The sequence below is a fragment of the Oncorhynchus gorbuscha genome, linkage group LG13 (genome assembly GCF_021184085.1).
Source record: "Oncorhynchus gorbuscha isolate QuinsamMale2020 ecotype Even-year linkage group LG13, OgorEven_v1.0, whole genome shotgun sequence".
NCBI classification, from domain to species: Eukaryota; Metazoa; Chordata; class Actinopteri; order Salmoniformes; family Salmonidae; genus Oncorhynchus; species Oncorhynchus gorbuscha.
In genome coordinates, this window is record NC_060185.1 from 47,925,277 (window position 1) to 47,938,283 (window position 13,007).

Consider the following 13,007-nt stretch of genomic DNA (forward strand, 5'->3'; position numbering starts at 1 on the left):
TATGGATAGATTAACCTTTGAGAGTGCTGATATATTAACCTTGATTAACCAGGATCGGTGTACCCCCCGCGGGAAGGTTGAGCTAACACAGGCTAATGTGATTAGCATGAGATTGTAAGTAACAAGAACATTTCCCAAGACATAGACATATCTGATATGGGCAGAAAGCTTAAATTATTGTGAATCTAACTACACTTCAATTTACAGTAGCTATTACAGTGTAAGAATACCCTGATATTGTTTGAGGAGAGTGCACAGTTATCAACTTGAAAATGTATCAATAAACGAATTAGGCACATTTGGGCAGACTTGGTACAACATTTGAACAGAAATGCAATGGTTCTTTGGATCAGTCTAAAACTTTGCACCTACACTGTTACCATCTAGTGGCCATAATCTAAATTGCACCTAACTGGAATAATACATTATGGCCATTCTCTTGCATTTCAAAGATGATGAATGCCAAGAGAGTGCAAACGTAGAATGTATGCACACATGACTGTAAGTCGCTTTGGATAAAAGCGTCTGCTAAATGGCATTTATTATTATTATTATATTAAAGCTGTCATCATGGCAAAGGGTGGCTACTTTGAAGATTTTCAAGTATAAACGATATTTGTTTAACACTTTTTTTGGTTACTACATGATTCCATATGTGTTTTTACGTAGTTGTGATGTCTTCACTATTATTCTACAATGTAGAAAATAGTAAAATAAAGAAAAACCTCTGAATGAGTGTGTCCAAATTTTTGACTGCTACTGTATGTGCTTTATACACATACCCAGTCATGCGCTCACACACACATTTAAAATACTTTATTTGAATACACCAATCAAATTGACAAAAATAAGGATCCAATAATGCATGGCACTCAAGAGTACAGAAAGCACCTCCTTCACCAAAGAGCTAGGCTGCCCACCACAGCTAAAACAGAGCAGTACCTAGCCAGTTGCTTTGCCCTAGTTTTTGTCAGGCCTGCAATGTGGAGGCCACACACTGCAAGCCTGTGTACGTGGCCGGGACTGCCGAATATCAGCGCCACCAGCTTGCACCTACACCAGAGGCTGTCCAAGAAAACAGAAAGCAGCTTATTGGCAAAGGCCTGCTCCATATAGCCGTCAAATGAACAGCCCACTTCCAAAATGAGCACCTCCCCCTGGCCTCCTCCTCAACAACAATATCTGACGTATTTGGCACACAGGAAAACACATCATCATCAACATCGAACCAGCTTCCCCTTATGCATATGTGTGGTTGGTCAGACCACTTTTCCCACCTTGCTGGCTATCAGGTCAACAAGACGGTCATGTGTAGCAATGTAAAAATCCTTGTATGAACAGCATCCTTGTATGAACAACTTTCACAACATGGGCAATGGACTCGATTACTCTTCACTCATGTAGAATACACAATGGGTCATGGTTTGCAGGGTACCAGAGTGCTAGATTATATTTTGTTGGTAGAACTTGCAGCCTCGCTTTAACAGTAAAGGTGAGAATGTCCTTGCCAATGGCAGCATTCTAGTACATGGAATGAGAGACAGAGTGGTCAGCACAGTCCACACACACACACACACACACACACAGTCTCCCTTCCCTACTGTGCAGTATCGACCCATGCTGAAAGGCTGCAAGTTCGTAATGGAGAATTTGGAGAAAAGAGATGGTCTCGATTGGCTTAGGAAAACCAGCCCAAACCCAGAGGTGCTTCTAGAAGCTTACGCTTAGGCATGGGTGGCCAGAAATCCATCAAGGCTTTTTAACCCAGCTTAATGTGGTCTCTATTTACTCTGGATACTCGTGCCTAAGTGGATATTTTCACACTGTCTCACAGACCCATGACAGGCACGTTTACCCAACACTCTCCACCCACGCTCCTCCTCCACGTACAGTAGCTGCCAGTATTTCCTGTCTGATGTTTGTGTTGTTGTTTGGAAAATGAACATCTTTATTGTCTGATCAAAGTAACCCACCGGCATTGTTATTCCGCTGGTTGACAGGCCTCTTGAGCTGACGGTTACATCTGATGAGCGGGTGATAAATCACTCACAGCGCCACCATGACCGGTCACCGAGCCCAGATGATAAACTTGGATTAGCTAACACAACGTGTCATTGGAACACAGGAGTGATGGTTGCTGATAATGGGCCTCTGTACGCCTATATAGATATTCCATAAAAAAATATAAAAAAATCAGCCGTTTCCAGCTACAATAGTAATATACAACATTAACAATGTCTACACTGTATTTCTGATCAAATTGATGTTATTTTAAAGGACAAAAAAATTGACTTTCAAAAACAAGGACATTTCTAAGTGACCCCAAACTTTTGAACGATAGATTACGCAAACACACAGTCTAGGATATTGATTACAACTTAGTCAAATCAAACAGGTCCCTAGCGGGCCAACACAATATGACACGTGTTACACAAAATGGGGATTTCAAAAGAGAAAGAAAGAGCGAGAGTGCACGAGAGAAAAGCACACTTTGGTACATTTGAAAACTATGCTTAGTTTAACCCTGACCTTGCCCCGAACTGCCACTCTTATGGGTCAGAATATAATGATGTAATTACATTTCGACGGTCTCCGATGGGGTCTCTCCTCGTGGACCAAGTTCCTACCTCTCCTCTGATGGTGACACTTCTGTTGTTACCGGGTGTAACTCTCTGGTTGTCCACGCGATGTCAGTGTCCTTTCTCTTAGTGGTCTGTTTCCTCGCCCTTGTTCTGAAAGAGGGTCTTCTGAGGGCGGCTAATCAACCATATAGGTGGTTCCAGTGTGGGAATGAAAGCAGTGTAGATGCACGATTCCTTGGAGAGAATAACCGGGTGGTCCTGTTTGAATTCACCTTCTTAGACACAGCCACTCATCCGTAGCGTAGATTGTTAAAAGGTTCCTTTGTCTTCTTCAACCTGGTGTTGCGTTTTGGGGTTACAACTAATCGGACCTTGGCTGCAGCTCGTGGTCCCTAGTCATAATGTTAATTCTTAACTCGCATGTTTTAACCCCTCAGGTCAGAAATGGCTGTTTCCGCCTTTAGTGCAAGTTCTCTGGGCGTAACTAGTTGCGAGGCAAGGTCTGGATTTTACTCAGATCCAATTTAGTCAACTAACTTCATATTTCATCCTTACATAAACGTTCTCTTTGATCTGGACATTTTCCACAGAACGTACAGTATGCAAACATCAAGGGCATATTGTGAAAACGCTTTTCAAACTTTTAATAACAGAACAAAAACTACATTGATTTTCATATTCCATCTATCGTCATAAGTACCATTTTGGCTGACGAAACATATTGTCCCAAAGTCCATTTATTGCATGTTACTGTTCAGAGGTAGCTTCTCCATAGACCCATCGGGCGGCAAGTAGCCTAGTGGTTAGAGCCTTGGACTAGTAAGCGAAAGGTTGCAAGATCGAGTCCCCAAGCTGACAAGGTAAAAGTCTGTTGTTCTGCACCTGAACAAGGCAGTTAACCAACTGTTTCTAGGCTGTTGAAAATAAGAATTTGTTCACAACTGACTTGCCTAGTTGAATAAAGGTCAAATAAAAATCATGTATTCCATACTGAGAGGATGAAGGGATATTGTCTGCTCCCTTAAGATTTACAATACCTCTCGATCTCTCCCCCTGCTGGTGGGTGAGAGATATATCTCTGTAGGATTATGGTCCACGGTAACCTGACCCGCACAGGCCAGTCACGACACTCTGCAACTACCTAGCCTCTTGTTAGATCATGAAACCAATGAGAGCATATGGGGTTTTAATGAAAACATTTTTTTTTTATTGCAGATGCTAATGCGTGGTTGTTTAATTGTGTTCGTATTGATCAGAGAGGGAGAGAATAAATATAGAGGGAAGGTGGGAAAGATATTTGTAGATAAATACTCTGATGGAATAAAAACACAATTCCTTCCTGTCTAGTTTGAAAGCAGGCCAGTGATGTGAATAACCCCAGAGTTAACCATCAGTCTCTTTGTTTGGGTTCTGTGCGAGTGAGTGTGTCATTTTCTTCTCCCTTTTTTAAAGTAAGGACTTGACAGTGCATCAGTGTCTTATGACGCACTGTTTTTCTGCTCTGCATATGCAAATGAGGTCTGATACCCGAGGGGCATATTTCCGACAACATGTGCAAAAAGTTCGAAGCAGGAGTGCAAGGCTGCAAGTTGGGCTGATTTTGGAGTCGCTGCGGAGTTTAACTCGGCTCTCCCGCTGAGGTCAGCCGTGAAGGAACAGTTTAGCGGGAGACGTATCTGTCATGTACTCTAAGATTATACTGTAAATAGAATAGAATAAAGTTGAGAATGTTATAGTTAAGTCGAGCATATCCTATAAATTGATCAAATAAAACAGAATTGCGTACAGTCTGGTGTAGAGTGGAATCAGTTTGCTACTCCATTGTGGAATGTGTTTCGTCACACCACGTAGCTGTTCTCTGATTTTGTTTTCATTGTTGTCTATAACCTACGCTATGTTGGCGTATTTTTTTTTTCTGAAAACATATCAAGGGTTAGTGTACAAAACATTATGAACACCTGCACCTTTCTATGACGTGGACTAAGTCCATGTGAAAGCTACGATCCCTTACTGAATACACTTCAATTTGTGTAGATGACGGGGAGGAGACAGGTTAAAGAAGGATATTAAACCTTTGAGACATGGATTGTGTATGTGTGCCTTTCTGAGGGTAAATGGGCGAGACAAAATATTTAAGTGCCTTTGAACGGGGTATGGTAGTAGATGCCAGATGCACCGGTTTGTGTCAAGAACTGCAACACTGCTGAGCTTTTCTCCACTACCCGAAGGACATCCAGCCAGCTTGACACAACTGTGGGCCAGCATCCCTGTGGAATGCCTTCGAGGCTGTTCTCAATATTGGGAAGGTGTTCTTAATGTTTTGTACACTCAGTGTATATAATGCTCTCTCTCTCTCTCTCTCTCTCTCTCTCTCTCTCTCTCTCTCTCTCTCTCTCTCTCTCTCTCTCTCTCTCTCTCTCTCTCTCTCTCTCTCTCTCTCTCTCTCTCTCTCTCTCTCTCTCTCTCTCTCTCTCTCTCTCTCTCTCTCTCTCTCTCTCTCACCCCCAGGTCAATGGACATCCTCCACAAGGGACCCAGTTGTTTCCTTTAGTCCCCAGTGCCGACCTCCAGATGCTACTTAGGTAGTCCCCCTTACGCCCTGCTCAGCGGCACCCTGACCACATGTAAGCTGCACATGTCTGCCCTTCTCTGCTAGGCCAACACAGCCCACACAGTCTTCATGAGGATCACGACCCTGCCAGACCACACCAGATAGAGGTATGTATATCAGTGCAGTGTACCTCGATACAGCTCGTCTTGAACAGCACTGCCAATCCTGAGATGTTACGCAGTGTGCATAATGGACAGACTTTCTTTTGAATATTGTAGTAATGAGGCAGCAGTGGCTTGATGGTGGACAGCTGTCTTGGTCTTGGTCTTGATTTCAATGGTGTGAAGAGGCATGAAGGGGGAACGTTGACATATCCAAGACAAGAGACAGCTCCCTCACACTGTCAATCTGCTGGCCATCTGGCCCATCAATAGTGATGATTTTGATGATTTATGTCACAATCCAAATCCACGGACCTAACCCTAAACCACCAGTTGGTTTTTCGGGATCTAATTTCCCCAATAACTGAATTGATTGAATTTAAAGTAAGCCTTTTCCATTCCTGTTCATCTGAGGTTTAAGGGCTGATATTTACTTTTCACAACCGGTTGCAATGGCAGCACCTGCTACACCTTCCCTCTGGGACAGCTGTCCTTAGTGTTTAGAGGTTTAAGGTCAAAGGTCAGTGTCGTAGCCTCTCAAGTACAGGGACCTGCTGTAGCCTGTCCCCTGAGACAGCTGCCCCTGTCTGGCCTGGGGTCAAAAGTCACCCTAACACAAAGTGACAGGCATTTTAACAGGAAGTTAAACCTACCACAACACCATCACAACACCATACATAAGTAAAATCTGCTAGTCCATTAGCCCAAACTAAACTACTACTTGTAACATTGGAAAGAATACTGTAGCTGTGCCTATGTGCAGCCAGTGATTTATTTTGTGCAAGCCCATGCAGTCTTAATTCATTCTGGCACTTACAATGTTGCTTTAAAAGCCAGAAACATTGACGCTCACCCTACATTTAGCGGGGAATCGATCACTGAACTAGCTGTAACAAAGAAGAGAAATGGGGATAATGCATGAAGATAACACAGTATGCAGTCTGAGTGAGTCATTTTGTAATTTGCCTGGATAGGTCTTGCAGAATTTCTCAGCTATTCTGAGACCTTGACATTTCTGTAAAAACAAGTAACGGACCTCAGAGTGCCCCCTTTGTATTTGCATGTTGTTACGGTTTTTAATTTAAGGAAAACACTGCGGTAGAAATGCCAACAGGTCATTTGGGGGCAGGTGGTGGTGTTAAATGTGCATGAATTGATATTTATGCTTCTTTGAGTTAATGGAGAAAAACAGAGAAGAAAAACAGATTCCCTTGGAATGATTTGAATATTGATTTCGATATTGACATTACAGAGGGGGTGGCTGGTTGGGTGGCTGGGTGGTGTTTAGGATGGGTGGGTGGTTGGGTGGGTGCATGGGTGGATGCATAGGTGACTTGGTGGGTGGGTGGATTGTTTGATGTGTAGTACACGTAGGGCAGGTGATGAAGATCAGAGCGAGTAGGATAGCAGGATCCCATATGGAAAAGATATAGAAGAATTTAACAAGATTGCTTTATGTTCTACCTGGAACTTTTAAGTAAAACATATGACAGCTAGTACACTTAAAAGATTCAAAGAAGAACTCTTGTAATATCTGACTTATACGAGTGGTTAAAATGTAGACATAACAAAAATGTTGCATGTATTCTTTTTTTTAAACGTAATGTCTCGTGCATGTTTTAAAGGAGCAACCACTGTATGTAGATTTTCATGTTTGGAGTTTCCATGGTTAAGGTTAAGCAGCACCTCCTACTGGACAGTTGATTTATTTACAGCTATGCCTTTGGTCTCCCAACCAGGGTTTTAACCAAGCCCATCCCTACTTAGGTTTTATATTTGTCACTGGCTACTACCAACGTGCTACCTTCTAAGGTCTCACATACATTTGACATACACACAGTGTATGCGAGCAGGGCACACAGGAGACTGGGGTTCAATTCCCTGATGGGGAGGAATAAGTAGGCTGTCCTTGTAAATAATAATTTGTTCATAACTGACTTGCCTAGTTAAATTGAATCTGGAGTGCCTGCGCTCATAAATTCAGAGCGTTGTCAGTTTGTAAATTCAGATTGTTTTGCTCTCGGAGCACACACTGGACGTTTGGGCTGAGGAGTCGGGTTCATTTGAGTGTTCTGGCCTTTCAACGCCAGTCAAGCACCCAAGTTAATGTTGGCTAGCTTGCTAGCTACTTCCAGACACAAATGAGACCCCTCTGACCATTGTACTCTTCCTAGCAGAGCCGGTTAGAATGTTTTTGTGTTTACCAAAGGGTTGGTGACTGTAACTGTGCTGCTGGAAACAATTTAATTGCGCTTTTTTGCCGACGGTTACTGACACCGGCCATATTCAACGGGTGCCGAGAGCTCGTGAATGAATTATTCTGCGTTCTGGTACACTCAGACGAGAGTGCTCTGAAATCGGAATACTGTAGATAGCCAGAGCGAATTTAAGAAAACACCCGAATGTCCACTGAGAACGCACAATAACTACACCCCAAAAACACAGTGGCCTCTCATTCTTAACTGTAAGAAGTTTGGAACCACCAAGACTCTTCCAAGAGCTGGCCGCCTGGCTAAAGGGAGGTGACCGAGGGAGGGGAGGTGAGCAAGAACCCGATGGCCGAGCTCTAGAGTTGCTCTGTGTAGATGGGAGAACATTCCAGAAGGACAACCATCTTTGCGGCACTCCACCGATCTAAGCCTTTATGGTAGAGTAGCCAGAGAGAAGCCACTCCTCAGTAAAAGTCATAGGACAGCCCACTTGGAGTTTGCCAAAAGGCACCTAAAGACTCTCACACAATGAGAAACAAGATTCTCTGGTCTGATTGATCCAAGATTGAACTCTTTGGCCTGAATGCCAAGTGTCACGTCTGGAGGAAACCTGGCACCATTCCTACGGTGAAACATGTTGGTGCTAGCATCATTCTGTGGGGATGTTTTTCAGCGGTAGGGACTGGGAGATTAGTCAAGATTGAGGGAAAGATGAACGTAGCAACAACAGAGAGATCCATGATGAAAACCTGCTCCAGAGCACTCAGGACCTCAGACTGGGGGTGAAGGTTCACCTTTCAACATGACAATGACCCTAAGCACACAGCCAAGTCCTTGGCATGAGTGGCTTTGGGACAAGTCTGTTACTATCTTTGAGTGGCAAAGACAGAACCCGGACTTGAAAAGACTTGAACCCTATCGGACATCTCTGGCGAGACCTGAACATAGTTGTGCAGCAACGCTCCCTATCCAACCTGACAGAGCTTGAGAGGATCTGCACAGAAGAATGGGAGAAACTCCCCAAATTCAGGTGTTCCAAGCTTGTAGCGTCATACCCAAGAACACTCGGCTGTAATTGCTGCCAAAGGTGTTTCAGCAACATACTGAGTAAAGGGTCTGAAAACATATGTAAATGTGATATTTCTGATTGATGAGGACATACATTTTTTACACAAAAATTAGAATAAGGCTGTAACCTAACAAAATGTGGAAAAAGTCTAGGTGTCTTTGGCTTTGTAAGTCAACACATATACAAATACACCACTGATATAAGGCAACACATACAAATTCTTACCAGATTATTATTAGATGTTTTACAAATCATCTTCTTCTGCCATATAAAAATCTTATTTGATTTTTAAAATTATTTTTCATATGGGATCTTATGTTGGAGATTATGATGGACGGATATGGGAGTTGAGCGCAAAGGTGATAGAGGATGAGAGATATGAAGGAATGTACTGTAGATGAGGGACATGTATAGATGGGTTCAGTGGGGCAGTGGGAGGAGGGTCTTGGAGACATGGACGAGTCTAGGCAGATATATCCAGAGAGGGAGTGTGTCTTCGCCCAGGGTAATTCACTGGGAGTTGCTGTGAAATGGAGCAAGTCTGCTGAAGCTGACAGAGATTATTCAAACATTTTCCGGGGAGTTGTGACAGAAGAGAGTGGTTTTGAAATCAGACTCAATCCATAATGTACTTGGTCCCATCACAGACTGCAAAGTTTTCCCTTGGGCACCCATGCAGCACAAATATAATCAAAGAAAACATAGGCAAAAACCGAAGGATATTTGCTACTGCGGGACAGTGGAGAAGTCATAAATTCTCTATGCATTTTGTAGGTTTAGAAAATACTAGTCAAATAGCATCGGTTTACTTATGGTAGAGCCATGGAATCCCTGATTTCAGCTCGATTTGCATAGGAAAGTTTGATGAAGCATACTCAAGTGGATTTTATAACGCTCTGAGGCTGAAGGACTAGATATTTGTCACATGATGGGGGGGATAGGAAGTAGGCAAAATGACAGGAAAATGCCTACTTTTTATTCCAGCGTCACACGGATAAAATTCCCAGTTCAGCCGCAGATCAATTTGAAGTGTTTGCTTGATTTCCATGTACGGTAGTTGTAATACCTCGATGGTTTAGAGCATGGTTCTGGCAACAGCAGGGTTTTGTGTTTGATTCCCACATGGCCTAATACTGTGTCTTACTCTTTGACAGCTTTGTGAAGTGTCTGCTAAATGACCATATTTTTGGGATAGCATAGCATCATAGGCTATACACCATATGCCACATACCACCATATTCACTGTTATTTTTTTGATCCTCACTTTATGCAAGCTACAGTATTTTATCTGAGAGAACCATACAGTAATGCAGTGCTGTGAGAGTCAGATAACGACTTCAAAGACTTGTGTCTTTAAAGGAACTGTGCGATTTGAGGAAGGATCTGACCATTCAAAACCATTGAATATGTCTCACTATCTTTCATCCAAAGTCATAACAGTAATAGTGTAACAGATGAAACAGCACACAGATTGACAATTATAACCTAATCAGCAGTCTGAAAAGTATGCTAGTTATGCAAAAATCGGCATGATTGAAATGTGCAAATTTAACCATGTCTGATTCAATGTAAAACAAAAACAATATTTTTTTCCATTTCACAATTCTACTACTTTCCTCTAGTTTGTCAGCTATGTGTGATGCTGATGCTGGCACATTGAGATGGAGTTGATAACCGCAACGTAATTCGCCAAGAGGGGATAAATGAACGGAACAATCACAACAAAATAAAGCAGCATATATCTTTAAACAGTTCATCTTATCTCTTCAAATAGAGGAGCCCTAGAGGGACAGCTGCATGCAGTGATCATGAATGGAGCTCAGTTAGCACTGCTGACTACCAAGTAGGGCCCCCGCCTAGCCTCTTCCAGCTAAAAGGGGCTTTCAAAGGGAACCCGGCTTCCCAGTGTCACCGCGGTAAAGTCCACAGCCGACAGAATGTTTTCTTGGTGTTTTGATTTCACATTCATTTAAGGCTTGCTGTGATGACTCTGCAGGAAATATACACACCCATAAATGATGATCAGTTCTGTTAGGTTGCGGTTGTAGGATGCTTTAGAGGTATTGTGAGAGAATCATTCATGTGTTCGAGGCTGTAGCCCCATTAGACGCACTGAATCCCCTGTGTGGCTTAGATCTCGGTAGTGATCCCGGCCAACGTGGAGATGTGTGGCGAGGGGTCCGTCGTCTTTGAGCTACAATGCTGATTTTAGGGTTTCACCGCAAACCATTTGATCTCTAAAGGCTCCGGTCAAAGCTTGTTCTTTGAAGGCTTACTGGGTTTATGGGACGGTAAGTTTACTGAACCCGGAGGATGTTTGCCTTGCAATAATCAAGTAATGTTGTACTCTAACTTAACCACTGGAACACACTGAAAATGGCTCCAAAATGCCCTCTGGGAAAGTCTTCAGTGTCTAGCATCATACAACACCCAGTTAATGTGAAGTGGGTGTGGTTATTCCTTTTATTTGATGAGCACAGATGGCGGGATTTTTTTTTGCCCTGTTTTCCCATTAAAACTGCATAATTGATGTCACATAGCAAAGTTCATGATTAAAGGGATACTTTGGGATTTTAGCAGTGAGGCCCTTCGTCTACTAGCATTAGCACAATTACTGGAAGTCTATGGGATATCTACTCGCATGCTGTAAATGTACTATATTGGGATAGATTGGTATGTTGCCCCTCAGTGTTTGTGTGTCTCATGATATAACTCAGTAGCTGAGGCAGTGTTTCAAATGATTGATTCTCTGCGGTCTCCCACCTTCTGAGCACCGCCGCAGTCCATCTCAATCCTCGCAGACCCAAGCACAAACAACACAAGTCTCCAAATGTACAATATACTGGCTTTTGAAACCCAATCTCCTTCTCCTAGAACCTGGTCTGCCTGTTCATCTGCGGTTGCTATGAGACAAACACCTTGGAGTATTCCTTGAGGGTCACCCTGACCAATAATAGAGATGCATGGCTCGGCGTCTTGTTGAAGCACTATGTTTTCTCTCTTTCCTGTCCATCCCTTTATCCGAGGAAGAGAGTGGTGGTGCGTAATGGGGTGTGTAAGACAGGCCTTTGGTCCATGGCCCTAATGGATAAGCTCCAGAGCAGAGCCGCCTTCGGAACAAGCGCACAAACTGGAATCGTCTATTTACCCCAAAACAATTTACAGAATATCAGCGTCATACCATCAGGTAGGGGGAAAAAACGCTGCGGTGATATTTAACTCATTACTTGCCACAGAAAACGATAACACGAGTGCACATCCGTCAAAACGTGTCAGCCAGACGCGCAGGATGTGGTGCCACGTTGCCATGATAAATGAACGTTTCATGCGACATGATTAATATCACGCAGCGATACGATTGTCATGGCAATTAAGTTATTGGCAAGATGAGACGACAAACATCTGCATGTGCCAGATCTTCTCAGTCCGTTTGTGTGATGGGCCCTCCTGAGAAGGAGAAAGAATCACGCTGATATATTCCTGTATCGGTCCTCTTTGTAAGGTTATTGGTGTACTACTGTACTATGTTCTACCAGGCTCCTTTCATCTTGCCTCATGTTTCACATTATACTGTAGAAGCTTGGTAATTTATATGATTAAAAACGAATGATGCTCATGTTTTAACTACTTGGTATTTACACACGCCTGTAGTCTGTCTTGTACTATCAAGACCAGAATACATTAGTGCTCTTGTACAACTCTTCAGCATTAAAGTGAAAACATACTGACAGTAAGCAGAAGCCCGATTCCCTGAATAACAGAATGACAAGCGATCCCATTTTCTGTTTATCCTAGAGCGGAGGAAACGGCAGCCATCAAGTGTCGCCCAGACTGTCTTTACTCCATGCGTAGTGAACCGTCCTGGGTCTTGCTCCTATTCTCTTCTCCCTCAGCCCAATCCCTTAGACGGCGGGGCATCAGATCTCATTGACTGGGACCTCCCTGGGCCCCTGGGGCATTGCAGGCCGTTCCACTCCACAGCCGACAGCCTAATCCATCTCCATTGTGGGGAGGCATAGGAGTCGGAGAATTGAGTCTGAGCAGAGCAGAGTGGACACTCATCCTGTAAATAATCTCTGGGATGTGGACTGTTTCCAGTGTCCACACCAAGATTCCCCAGAGAGCTGATGGCTGCTTGGCATTTCAGGCTCTCTACCTTGGAGAGTTCTGCCCATATACTGTAACGATGTTTCCCGCTACAGCTGACAGGGCTGTGGTTTTAGTAAACATGATATAAGAGGAGCTGGAGATCAGGCCCTCATTCTTTGGGCAGACTGTTTACCTTTAGACGATGGCAGATGGTGTTGTCTTACAACAACTTAGCCTGGGTGAGATGGGGAGAGTGTGAGTGTGAGAGAGAAATTTAACTGCATCCATGTTATTTTGTCGTTTACCTGCATTTCCTCTTATCAAGTTGAAAGTGGCCTGACTGCC

The 13,007-nt window shown here is 43.4% G+C and overlaps 1 protein-coding gene across 5 annotated transcripts in view; it reads left to right on the forward strand.

Annotated features, from left to right (window-relative positions):
* LOC123993040 (leucine-rich repeat and fibronectin type III domain-containing protein 1-like protein) overlaps nucleotides 1-13,007 on the forward strand; it is a 109,849-nt gene that overhangs the window by 45,831 nt on the left and 51,011 nt on the right. For all 5 annotated transcript variants that reach the window (XM_046294781.1, XM_046294780.1, XM_046294779.1 and 2 more), the window contains exon 2: nucleotides 5,091-5,300. The gene's annotated coding sequence lies outside the window, so the exon portion shown is untranslated. The remainder of the gene's footprint in view (nucleotides 1-5,090; nucleotides 5,301-13,007) is intronic.